The sequence below is a fragment of the Rhipicephalus sanguineus genome, chromosome 11, assembly GCF_013339695.2.
Source record: "Rhipicephalus sanguineus isolate Rsan-2018 chromosome 11, BIME_Rsan_1.4, whole genome shotgun sequence".
Lineage (NCBI taxonomy): Eukaryota > Metazoa > Arthropoda > Arachnida > Ixodida > Ixodidae > Rhipicephalus > Rhipicephalus sanguineus.
Window position 1 is genome coordinate 106,533,377 of NC_051186.1, and position 12,766 is coordinate 106,546,142.

Below are 12,766 nucleotides of genomic sequence, written 5' to 3' on the forward strand. Positions count from 1 at the left end.
GTCAGGCAGACATGAGCTTCAGACCAACGTTTTCATTCCTGCCTAAATTTGGTCTGAGAGATCCCCCGGGATGTTCGAAGAAAACTGAAGGATAAAAACTTAAGTACACAATCTTTAAAAAACGATCATTGCAACATTAATTGCCTCTATTTTTTATTGTTTCCTCTCTCCACTATCTGTGTACCTTTCACTCGCGTCCCTGCCTTTTCTTTTGTTTCACTTTCCCCCGCTCCCTTTACATCGTCACCAATCTTTATTTTCCGATACATGGTTTATAGCGGGGCTAGAAAAAAACTATTTATATAATACTTGATAGCTATCATAAATAAATGCAGCCACTTTGTAGAGATGCTCAAGTATTAACCTGCGCAATATGCCTTGTTGTTTCGCTCACGTTTGCGGCATTAGCAACGAAGCAAATTGCGTGGGATGCACAAGTAGCGAGCATTCGTGGCTTCATTTTCTCGTTCCATGAGGAGCCGTGCGCAAATTGACGGACCTATGTGTCCTTGTAGCGATTTACGGGGACAACACGTCCTTTCCACAGAAAGCCGGTCTTCTCGCGTTGGGGCCTTTGCGTTTCTTGAAATCGCAAGTAGAGGCCCCCAAGCAGAGGCCCACAAGCAGTACTGGCAACAAAATGATCGCATCTGGAGTGACTGCCTTGTTCTTGAGAATACTTTGGTCCTTTTTCGCGATAGAGCCCGAGGTGAACGCCTTCACTGCCGATCTAGGATCTCTGTAGATTTGAGTTCTGTTGTCCAAAAGAAGAAAAGCAACAGCTACCTGCCCCGCTTTAGAGGCAGTTGTCGCAGCCGTCGACGCTGCCGAACTAGCATGGCCTCTTTGATCTACTGCCGTTATGGGAAAATGAGTCCAGTGGCCATATTATGCCGCATACGCAAAGCAAACCGATTGGGCTTCTTCTTTAATCTCCTTCAGATCTCGTACAAGACCTTGCCAATTGTGCTGCCGGTGTACATTACGAGTAATTGACGCGACGCAATGTTTTGTTTTTTATCGTTTTCTCCTCTGCAATTACAGGGTAAAGGCCCAGGATGACCACTTGTCACAACCGCTTGTCAGATACCGACACCACGTTGTTTCTGCGCAACCTGTGCATGGCTGTGTAGGTTCACTTGGTTCATTTCTTTAGCCACGAGTATCTGCACCCTCCACAGTAGCGTGTGTCGTAGTTTTTTCGAAATAAACAAGGCATGCACCTATACATGAGCGGTGCACCGCAAGCCAAACAAAAATACTGATCGCCCGTTTTAACTGTATACAAAAGAAAGCGGCCCCAGTAATGTTTTTAGTGCATACGGGCTGTTTTAAATGTTTTGTGGTCGCAGTATATCGTGCGGATTTATTATCGTCGTTCTTGTTTTCTTGAACGCTATACGCGTGCCTTCATTGACATAACTTTTTAATATATTGCGCTTTTTGCTTTCGCATGCCACGGATCCATCCATCCATCCATCCCCTATTGTCACTGTAACGGGCTCAGAATGCATCAACCAACATTCTGTGGTTACACAACAATCATTCGGATCACTGTAAGGATTCTTTGAGGACTTGGATAGGGTTGCTTCTTGAAGATGGAAGACGTGTATAAAATAAAGTGTTATCTGAAACTGCTTGCATATACACCCCTCTCTCGTATTATTTGCTTACATATATCGGATAATAAAAGCAAAGATACATCTACACTGATATTTCCCATTGGGAAATGCGGTAAGCGTCTGTCGTTTTTTGCTTTTGTTACAGGCTGCTATAACCTCGAACGTGCGCGGGCCCTGTCCATTTCTGCGCAATTCAAACAAGACAATTATCATTGCGCAGCGCGGATATCAAGATACAGTTTCTACAGCATGTCTCAAGATATCCTGCGTCATTGACAGCAGTGTCCTACCGGCATCTCCAGACCACAGTTTGCCAGAGAATTACCTTCCATTGCAACATCGAGAACATCGTCAACGCGTGAATTTCATGCTTGTGGTCTATCCGGGAGGCGTCTGCATGTGCTACGATGACATAGGCACTCACAAAAAGAAAAAAAGTCACAGTTTCGCCGCAAGGGCGAAACAATGAATGCGATAGCAAGACACTTATGTTATACGAAGTAAGGCTCCCCAATAGATACTCTCAGTTTGAACAGCGCTCCTATTGCAAACGCGGCCGAAGCAGCGAAGGAAACTAGTGTGCTTCAAGTGTCGAGCTGTGACACTTGATAGTTCACGCTCATCTTCTGTTTCTTCGTTTAGCGGCGTCCCTTGAGCTCGAGTGACTTTCGTACGCTCCGTAACATGAGCGCGGACATCACGGTGAAAGCTCAAAACATGCCTCTTCCCCTCACCACGAGAAAACTGCGCGAGCAGACAGCGGAAGGGCAAGGTTCTCCCTGCGCAATTATAAGAATAAGCGAGCGAGCTCGCCGAAGACTTTTAAATGCGCCCGTCGCGCTCCTAGCGCCATCTCGCTGGTAATGAAGAAACGCTTATGAGCGCCGGCCGTCTCTGAGTCTGTCCAGCGGTAAAGGGTGTGTATATAACGCTCGCCGTTAGCTATGTGGAGGATCTGCGTTTCGTGGCGTAGTGGTTAGCGCCACTCGCTGCGGGGCAAGAGGTCCCTGGTTCGATTCCGCGCTTCGGAAGCATTTTTCAAAATTATTTTTCTTTGGGGCTTTTATATATATATATATATATATATATATATTGAAGTAGGGGTGTTGTACGTGAAGAAAGGGTCAGACGTTGCTTTGTGAAAGGCTCTTTATCAGGCAGGTCTGGCTACTAGCGAGCACGAGCGCGAGCGACACCACAGTCACCGATATATATATATATATATATATATATATATACATATACATATACGGTGCATGACGGCGGCGACGGTGACGGCGACGGCAAAATTCAGCCGAGACTGTCCATATAACTGATATCGCAATAAAACAGGAACAATAATCAGAGTTGTGATAAAGAGACAAGGCGTGCAAACACGGATACAAGAGAAAAGTCAAGACACCACAAACGCGTTTGTGGTGCCTTTACTTCTCTCTTTTGTCCGTGTTTGCACGCCCTGTCTCTTTGACATGAATACTTACCAACTAGCTCATCTTTGTTATTTTAAGAGCTGTGTGTAGGCTGGAATTATCAGTCCCGCAGCTTACGTGCCGGTCGTTTATCCCAGACAGATCTGCAATTTCGTGGCGCTTTCTGCTGGTTCGAAAGTAACAACTAATGTCGTTTACCGTGATGCCACGAAGTGCCCCAACAATGGAATGATTCTCATTGCATTGTTAGGAATGATTTTGTTCCTTCTATGGACGTTGCACTCTGGCTAAATGTCGAAGCGTCACGCTCCATATCTGCACCCCTCTCCATTCTTACGAAAGTTATTATTTAACCTCGGCAGTTTTTGACGGCATTTTTTAACTTGCGCAGCATCTTTGTCGAAAGGCATAATGTTTAGTATTTTTCGTTAGCTCAAAACGCAAAGTAAGTCTAATTCAGACGACTGGCACTACAGTTCACGTAAACACTGAAGGACAGGAAAGAGTATCCTCGCATCCAAAGGAAGCTTTACAGCAGAAGCCTGTTCAATGGCATAGGGCATGCCTAATGCATTAGATACCGCAGCATGTCAGTGTAATACGACCTTATATTTTCTGCCTCCCAGATTGGAAGGTTTACTAAGTTAACAGGATTTCAGTGTATCATCATAGTGACCCGTTTATTAACACACTTCGTAACTACAGTCAGTAGTTGCTTTACAGTGTCCGGGCAATGACCAGCACAAAATTTTATTAAGGCAAGTAACCGGTTAGATGACTTCAAACCGGATACGCTTCCGCTTTAATAGAGACAAGACAGTACAATGTTGTGCCCCGTTAAAATCTTCACTGCGATCTAGACAACAGGTACAAATGCTTAAAAGGGAGCTCTTGAATATATTACATGTAATAGATAAACAAGTGTTGCTAGTAAAAAGCATCCATTTTTAGAGCATAGGTTTAAAGCGTGGCTTCTTGACACATGGTGTAGTAGCTATAAACTACCGAAGAAAAGGGAGACACGGAACAAATTAATATGCACACAGTAAATCATATATCATCGTTTCGTGCGTCAAGCCTGTAAGCGTAGCTCATCGTTCTGATGAACTTCACCTTGCAGCGCTCGGTGGAAGTGCTCGCTCGTTACAATCCCATTTCACATATGGGTTTCAGCCATATAAATTAATATGCGCGCCATGTATCATATATCATCGGTTAGCACAGATGATCGGGGGAGTTGGTAAGACATGATATGGTATCCGTAGCACTTTAGGGCAGGATAATGGCTCCATACAGAAAGAAATGATATGCAAATCATACGTCATGCATCGTCGTGTTTTCAACGAGTGCTAAATGTGGAGGTTGTATCTGATGAATCTGACGCTGCAGCATTTCGCGACAGTGCTTCGCTATTCAGAAGCTGATTTGACACACGAAAGTAAGACGCATTATTAATAAACATTATTATTAAACCCGTGGCAGTGAAATGCAACAATGTCCCAACGGTGGAATGAAAAATGGGCGAATGTTTTAAAGGTCACACTGAATGATGATGTTCCTTTCTGATGCTTGACAGGAAGAAGCGTTTTCGCATTTCGATTGCTCAGCTTGACAACTATTTGAAAGGGGGGAAACTTGTTTTGTATTTGTTTTGTCGTGCGGTTTTCTCAGCGAAGCTTTTGTTCTGGAGCACCGTTGTTCTTTTTTTGCTATATAACGATGTGTTGTTGCCTATGGTATGTGATCGTTTACATTGTAGTAGGTGTTATGAAGCTTACAAGCACAGTGTTTCATTTAAGCAGTTTTCTGTCATACCTTCACGTGTATTTTTGTGACAATGGCGCTCATACCAATTTTACGTGATGGTTGTTTACAAGTTGTACATCTTGATTATCTAAGTACGCCACAAAAGTGAGTGCAAAAAAAATTGGTAGACCCCACGTACCGTGATAGTCGATGTTATGCGAAGTATGCGGCGGGAAGGCGACTGTGGCGTCATTTTTTTACTGAGTGAAACGTTACAAAATGATGCTAAATATATGTATAAACTTCATACGCACACATATACAGGCTGTTCAAAATTAAGCTTTATGGTTTTCGTAAAATTCAGCACTAGGAGGTACGTGAAAACCAACTTTTAAGATAAGTTTTTTATCCAGGGGGACACAAAGTGAGACATTAATTTATCGCTCTCAGCCGCTCAATTAACCAAGATCGAATAATTAACTTTTAAATGAGTGCAGCAAGCTGGAATGTTTGTATTTAAAAGTAGGGGGAGTCACATTTCTACACAGCTCCACTTAGAAGAATTCTTCTAGCATGTCTGTTCCCCGAGATATCCCGCTGCAAAATTTAATTGCGGTTAGCATGATTACGCATCCTAGACAGTGAGCACTGGCGCAAAGCTCCTCACTGATGTGCTGCGGAGGTCACGTGCGGTGTTTAATCTGACAACGTGTCGAAGGCGCAGGCAAACATGATAACGGTTGCCGTTTTGCTGCCGGCTGGCGATAGCAAGCGATCACTGCCGCGTAACATCGGGGAGCAGCTTTGCGCCAGTGCTCATCGTCTTGCAGGCGTAATCGGGCAAACAGCAATTAAACTTTGCAGCGGGATATCTTGGGGCACAGACATGCTAAAAGAACTTTTCCGAGTGGAACTCTGTGGAAACGCGACTGCCTCCAACTTTTCAATACAAACATCCTCGCTTTCTGTGCTCATTAAAAAGCTCATTGTTCACGTTTAGTTAATAAGGCATCTGGTAGTGATAGTTCTTGTCCCACTTTGTGTCCCCCTAGATACATAACATACCTGCAAAGGTGGTTTTCACTTTTTTCCCAGTGCTGAATTTTAAAAAAATTCATAAAACTTAACCCATATATGCCCAGTGTCCTACGTATAAGACGCTTCTTTGATGCGCTCTAACATCGCTATTTCTTTAGCTGATGACTAGCACCACCTACAGCCCATCAAGCAGCCCTCATTCTCAACGTGTGCAAGCCTAGACATTGCTCGCCGTTCATGCTGCCACGTGCTGACCGCTTTCTCCGGGCAAACGCGTGCGTTGTGTGAAAGACGTCATGGGGAGGAAGTGCACGGGAAATGCCGATCGCTTTCTCCGGGCAAACATGTGCTTTGTATGAAATACATCATAGAAAGGAAGTAGTGCAATGTCGGTGTGCACATAAACTGTTTCAAGGCCTACCACACCCGCACAAAGTACCCCTAATGCCCAGTATCCTATATGTATAGGACCCCTTGAAAAACAGTGCTGCATTCACCTGGCAGGAAATAAAGAACTTGTGCTTCCTTTTGAAGGTAGAAGTACAATATTTGTGAGAAAAAAGTTGTTTTGTCGTTTTTTCTGAGTATGGGCATATATGGGTTGACATTCAATACCCGGTATATTGAAGAACCCCATATGTGTTATATACCCATTTGTTTACAGTTGGGTAACGCTGCCAATGGCAACGCGGGTATTACTAACACCAGACGCGGTAAGCTGACATGTAGTGCTTATACTTGTCCCATATAATAGAGAACGCAAACACGCTTCACGAACCCGTGTGCATATGTGGAAGAAGTTCTTGAGTTCTTGAACAAAGTCATCATTAGCGTGATAGAGTGAGCACCAGCAGCTGGTCATGACTGTTATCGGCGCTGGGTATATCCCTGTAAATCAAGTATCCCCTATGCGAGTCAACTCTGCCTTTGTGATTATTATGGCGAGAGCCTTAGGTGCCTCATCAAACATGAAAATTGACCGGCATCCCCCTTCCGCGTCACCCGTCGGTGGCGTCAAAACGACTGATGCAAAATACCATCATAACGTGATGATATCATCAGATGACGCCATCACCACGTCAGAGATCGCCAATCATCGTGACGCCATTATGACGTAATCATGACGTCACGTGAGGTACCGTCAGATCATGACGTCATCACATGACATTCTAGTTTGGTCAAAGGTGGGCCGATCACGGATAAAGTACAAGACCAGGTGAGCTGCCTCCAACCCTGGATGCAGTGAAAAACAACGTTAGGTGCAGCAAGCTTTCGAGGGTGGTGGGGCAAGATCAATACATCGACTAAGAATAGAAAAAAGATGGTTTCCGCCTTCCAGTAGTCGTAGGTGAGTGCGCGAGAGACCTCGTGTGTTTTTCTTTTACCATTTACCACAATCAATTAGGCCGGAATTTTCGTCGACATGATTTATCTGCCACATTGCTTTCAGGATGACCGGTTGAATCTATGGTCCTGAGCTGCGTATGACGATACATGAGTTTCTGTTGGAGAAGCAGGAAGAAAGAAACGCTTGAGAATCCCATATTATTCTAGGATTACGCACATCATTGTCCTGTGCAAAAATTAGACACCGGTTCCTGCACGTTTTCTCAGAACATTCCCGCTTCTCATCAGTTAGCATAGCCGTATAGTGCTTTAAACAAAAGGCATGAAGTAATGTTCAAACGTGGATGCGCACATTTGCATTTGGTACTCATTTAATTGTGACATATTGTGACAAACTTCACACTGAGTGATCAGTCGCGTTTCCGCTTGGAGCATGAGTAAATTGGGGCTTCTGTGTGTGCCGTTGTGCACCTGTTTTTCCTCACTGTTCTCAAAGGAGCATATAGTGCAGCGTTGTATATTAGGAATTTGCAATCCGTCATGCTATTGCTAACCATTGTCGTTACATTTGTGTCTTTTTATACAATATGCGCCGGACCTGACGAGGAGGCTTGTCAAAATGGTGTGAGTAACTGGGTTGTTTTATTTACAGGGTGCAAAAAAATTGTCATTGTACGTATCGATGTCTCAGCTTACGTTTCGTGTTTCAGTGCCGTTCGCTATTTAGCATTTCTCGCATACTATGTTGTTCGCGAATTTAGCTTAATATTGTCGGAAGGGATAGTTCTTCAAGGAATTGCACAACTTCATTAGGTGAACCCCGAATGCCTTTCACAATTTCGTACAAACCTATTAGCCGCTAGAGCAAGTCCTAATGAGCATTAGTGGACCTATTTATGCTATCTGCGTTATATGCGTAACTGATTACAAGGTATTAAATGTGCGAGTTTCAAGATACCGCACAGGCTCAGCCAAGGAAGTGTTGAACAGCTTACTTCCATAGTGCGTAGCACGGTTATTCGACGTAACACTGACGACCGATCTCACTGGATGTCCTAGCTACGTCACGTACAATTCTTGAACCTAATTGTGGACAAACATTGCTTCGAATATTTGAAAATATTTGTAACTGTTTTGTTTAAAGAAGCAGGAAGCGAATACAGAATTGCAATTTACAGCTAGAATTGGGGACTTCCTTTAGACATTGAGCCTCGTATGCCATCATGTCAGTGCCAATCTAGCAAATGGTGTCATGTCAAGCAGCGGAATCCTGTCCATTTGCAAGGTAAATAACCATTGAGCGGAGTTTCTTCGGCTGACCCCAAGAGTGAATGTCGAGCTCTCGCAATCCGGTCAACGCATGTATGCAGACGTGTTGGGTTGTAACTTCACCCCTCAAGACCCCATACCACTGTTCGTGTTTACACTTATTGGTGATCGTTCTCAGATACATTGGTTTGTCTGCATTCTCCTTGGTGTTTGCAGATTATCGGCGTACTCGTAAATTAAACGTAAGCATTCGATATTGTTGCGGCCCCTCGCGGCACCTACCTCAACCATTCGCTAGAGGCCAGGAAAGCCATAATCCCTGCAGGGGATAATCACGGAGCCTGCGTAGAGAGAAATACAGCTCAACTCGTTGAGTGTGCTGCTGTCGACACCGATGCTCCGCGCTTAAAGAGTTAAAGCAGAAAAGCAGTACTGACAAAAAGGCTACCACCCAATTGTCCGCACATGTTAGATGCAAGGTGCTTCGCTTAATTTGTGATGCGAACGATTTGATAATTCAGTAGCCTTAACAGCAACAAAATTTTAAAAAAGCGGTTCAGGCACACTCTACAACATGACAAATGTGCAAATTCTGTCCAAATTCTGTGACGTTAGCTGAAAGCATGTCTCACTTGATGAACCTCTCTTGTAGAATGAATGCGTGACGTTTTATCTAGAATATTCGTAACAAATAACCACAAACATCTGTCAGCCAAATCACTTCATGGTGGTATGTTTTCATAATAATGAAAGGCTTGTACCTTCCCTGAGCTTATATGACATTGCAGATTGCTGCTTCAGACAGGCTTGTCATTGCAGATACGTCGATTGACAACAGTGTACACCACGTCAAATATTTTTCAACAGTGAGAACACGTGCATACATACAAGGACAAGATTTCATATATGAATGTACTAATGTTTATACTTGCGAAAACCGTGTTCCTCGATGCCAACTTCGTGTAGTACTTCACGAAGCGCCAGTTAAACAAGCGGGCTCAGCTGCAAACGGAGCACCGCGAACCATATGAACGTCAGCGCCTCATTCTGCTCCAACCCGTAGTTGGGGCCATTGCGCTCGGTAAAAGCATTCCCCGCGCGAGATAGGGCCAACCTACTAACCTAGAGAAATGATCGTACCGCAGCTTCAGCCAACAGACGTAAACAGTCGGTTGGCTGAACGCCGTAGTTAACGGGCGATGTTTGCTGCACTCCTTTATACTGGCCGTGTAAATAAGCAGAACATTCATGCAGAGGTCACGAGTGGTGTACATGACCCACAGCAAATCCAACACTCGCGGATGACGCTTGGTGCCCCTTGGTGCCACATAGATGCAGAGCTGTCCTGGCGAGATTTTTGGCGCCATTGGTCTTGAGCTGTAAACTCGCGAGTGAGTTCAAGACAGCCTTCGGAAACAGGCACCGCTTCAGAAACATAGAGCCAGCACAGGTACATGTATCCTTTTGAGCATGAGGACTCAGACTCACGGTAATATACAAAAAATAATAGACGCAAAGCAGCAGTAGTCTGTCGCGCAGAGTTATAGGCGTAACCAAAGGAATCCAACGGAGAAATAATTAACTGTTGTCTTCAACTGTACTGTAGCAATCATGACGCAAGTCTAAATGAATTACAGCGCACGAAAAATAATTCTTTCCGTCGGTGGGACCTGAAAACAACAACCTTTGAATAACTCGTCCGATGTTCTACTAATTGAGCTGCAACGTAAGGCGCTTCCTCGTCCACTTCGCTGGGCATTTCTATATGCGTATGTTTTACAATTTAGTTAGCATCGCTCGAAGCCAAGGCGACGAGTGCGCAACGCTATTTTTGCCAGAGGGTTAGGCGTTGCACGTGATGTTCCCACAAATCGGTGCTACATAATAAACCAACCTAAGGCATTGGGTCTGCCTAGGTGAGTCCTTCGCTATGAACAACCAAATGAACCCAATATGCGCTCAGGCGAGGGAAAGCATCGGGGCAATTGATTGTTGTCTTTTTCCGTACTTTAGTAAGAAAGACGTAAATTTAAGTAAATTAAAGTCGACGAAAAATCACCCTTTTTGTTTGTTGATTCTGAACCCGCAACCTTCGCATTACCACGAAAGTATGCGACGAAATAGAGATCCCGTTCACAGTTGGAGTGATGGCTGGACGCGTTTATCGCAACCATATATGCAAGAAGCATGCAGTATGGCACGCCGAGATCTTACCGTGTGAATATTATGTGGCACTCTTTTAGTCGTGGTTCCACGACGTTTGTGAGAAAAAGGCGGCTAGGGCCGCTCGGTAATGCACGTGGAGCTGCATGTCACAAAAGTAGACATCGAAGCAATCAAGCGACGTCTTTCACAGTCCCAGCTACTAGCAGAGATGTTCCAGCGTACCATGTAAGCTGGTCTGCGACGACAACATTTCACTGGTTGCCTTCAAAAGTGCTTGGAAACGGACCATATCGAAAACTTGCAACACGCTTGAACTGTCGTGCAGAGCAGTGTAGATGTTCAAGACTACAAGCGGTGCTGTTTAGGACAAAATGGTTAGATTTCGCCAAACAACTGCTATTCATATATGGATAAATAACATGCGCTGGCACAATTCAATCTCACCTACAATACTTCCGCCATTATAATCCAGCGCACGTAACTGAGCGATCAGAAACAATAGATTTTTAAATTGCTCCTGCGGTAGTATCGCTTATGGTGTAGCAATTAGACTATCATAAGTTCAGTTCAAATAAATTATTCGCCATTTCGTGCTGCAAACACAGATTATTCCCGCCTACCCTATGAACTTAGCCAATAGAGACTGCCGTCACAGATACGATTTATACTCCTAATATTAGTAGTAATAATATCTGGGGTTTAACGTCCCAAAACCACGATACGAGTTTGAGAGACGCCGTAGTGGAGGGCTCCGGAATATTCGACCACCTGGGGTTCTTTAACGTGCACCTAAATATAAGTACACGGGCCTCAAACATTTTCGCCCCCATCGAAAATGCAGCCGCCGCGGCCGGGATTCGATCCCGCGACCTTCAGATCAGCAGTCGAGCGCCATAACCACTAGACCACCGTGGCGGGGCACAATTTATACTCCTATAAATATTATTGTTGGCCCACATTAACCCTTTCAGCCCTGGCGTCTTATAAAAAGGACACGAAGAAAAATTGCTATAAATTGTGACATAAATTACTAAAAAAAATTAAAAAAATGTGTCTGTGGTATCCTCAATACACCTGTGCAAACATAAGTAGTAGTTTTTCTATCATCATCTTCCTCGGAAGTGCATTGTCGAAAACAAGATGGCGGAAGGTGAAAAAGACGACAAACGCCGCAACCAAACATTTCATGACATTTTACTGAATAACTATTTTCTCTGTAGCCATCGTAATTTTCTCTGTTGTTTCGAAAGTGCTTGACGGCCTATTTAAAAAAGGCGCCTTCCCTAACATCTCCGCTTTAGCTGCTGCAATGAATAATCTTCATGTCCTAAATATAGGACACCAGGGCTCAGTGGTTGTGAGATATTTGAATGCACTGCATGATGACGCGAGCCGTAGCGCTTGTGTCTGCTTTCAATTTCTTGTTATTCTCCTCGGGCAATCAGCCTGCATTTCTTGCTAATTTATAAGGGGGTCCCAACAGTGAGATTGTACATAATTGATCCGAATACGTTTGCTGCAGTGTAAGAATGGTGCATGAGAGGGCTTCAAGATAACGAGGATGAAGTGCAGTTCTATCAGCTTACCCATGCAGGAACGGGCGACAATAATTGCGCGCACCAAAGGAGGATTCGCCAACTTATTATGATTTTAGATCTCACAAGGCGTCCAATAATTAGATATTTGCCCTTCAAGTGCATTGAAGACCACTGTGTCACGAGTGCAAAAACTTTCTTTTGGACCTTTGAGACGCAGTAGCTCATATATGGTTGCTGGCATGCTAGCTTCACAACAATTTCAGGTGTAAGCACAGTAAAATAAATAGCAATATCGAAATTCACCATATTTCCCTTCACAACCACTAAGCCCTGGTGTCCTATATTTAGGACATGGCGCTATTTTACTCATACACTGATGGGATGGTCTGAAAAGATTAATTTCGTGCTCTTGAGGTGATAAAAAAGAAATATCAACAAGAAAAAAATTATCTACCTGTTAAAAAGATTCAGGGCTGAAAGGGTTAAATATATATGAGTACGTCAGCTGTGGAAAATCGAACAAGTTGCATATTCGCTATGCATACGACAAAGGCTCTGCCACATTCATCGGGAAAAATCAAGCCATATCCACGGAATGAATAATGATAAG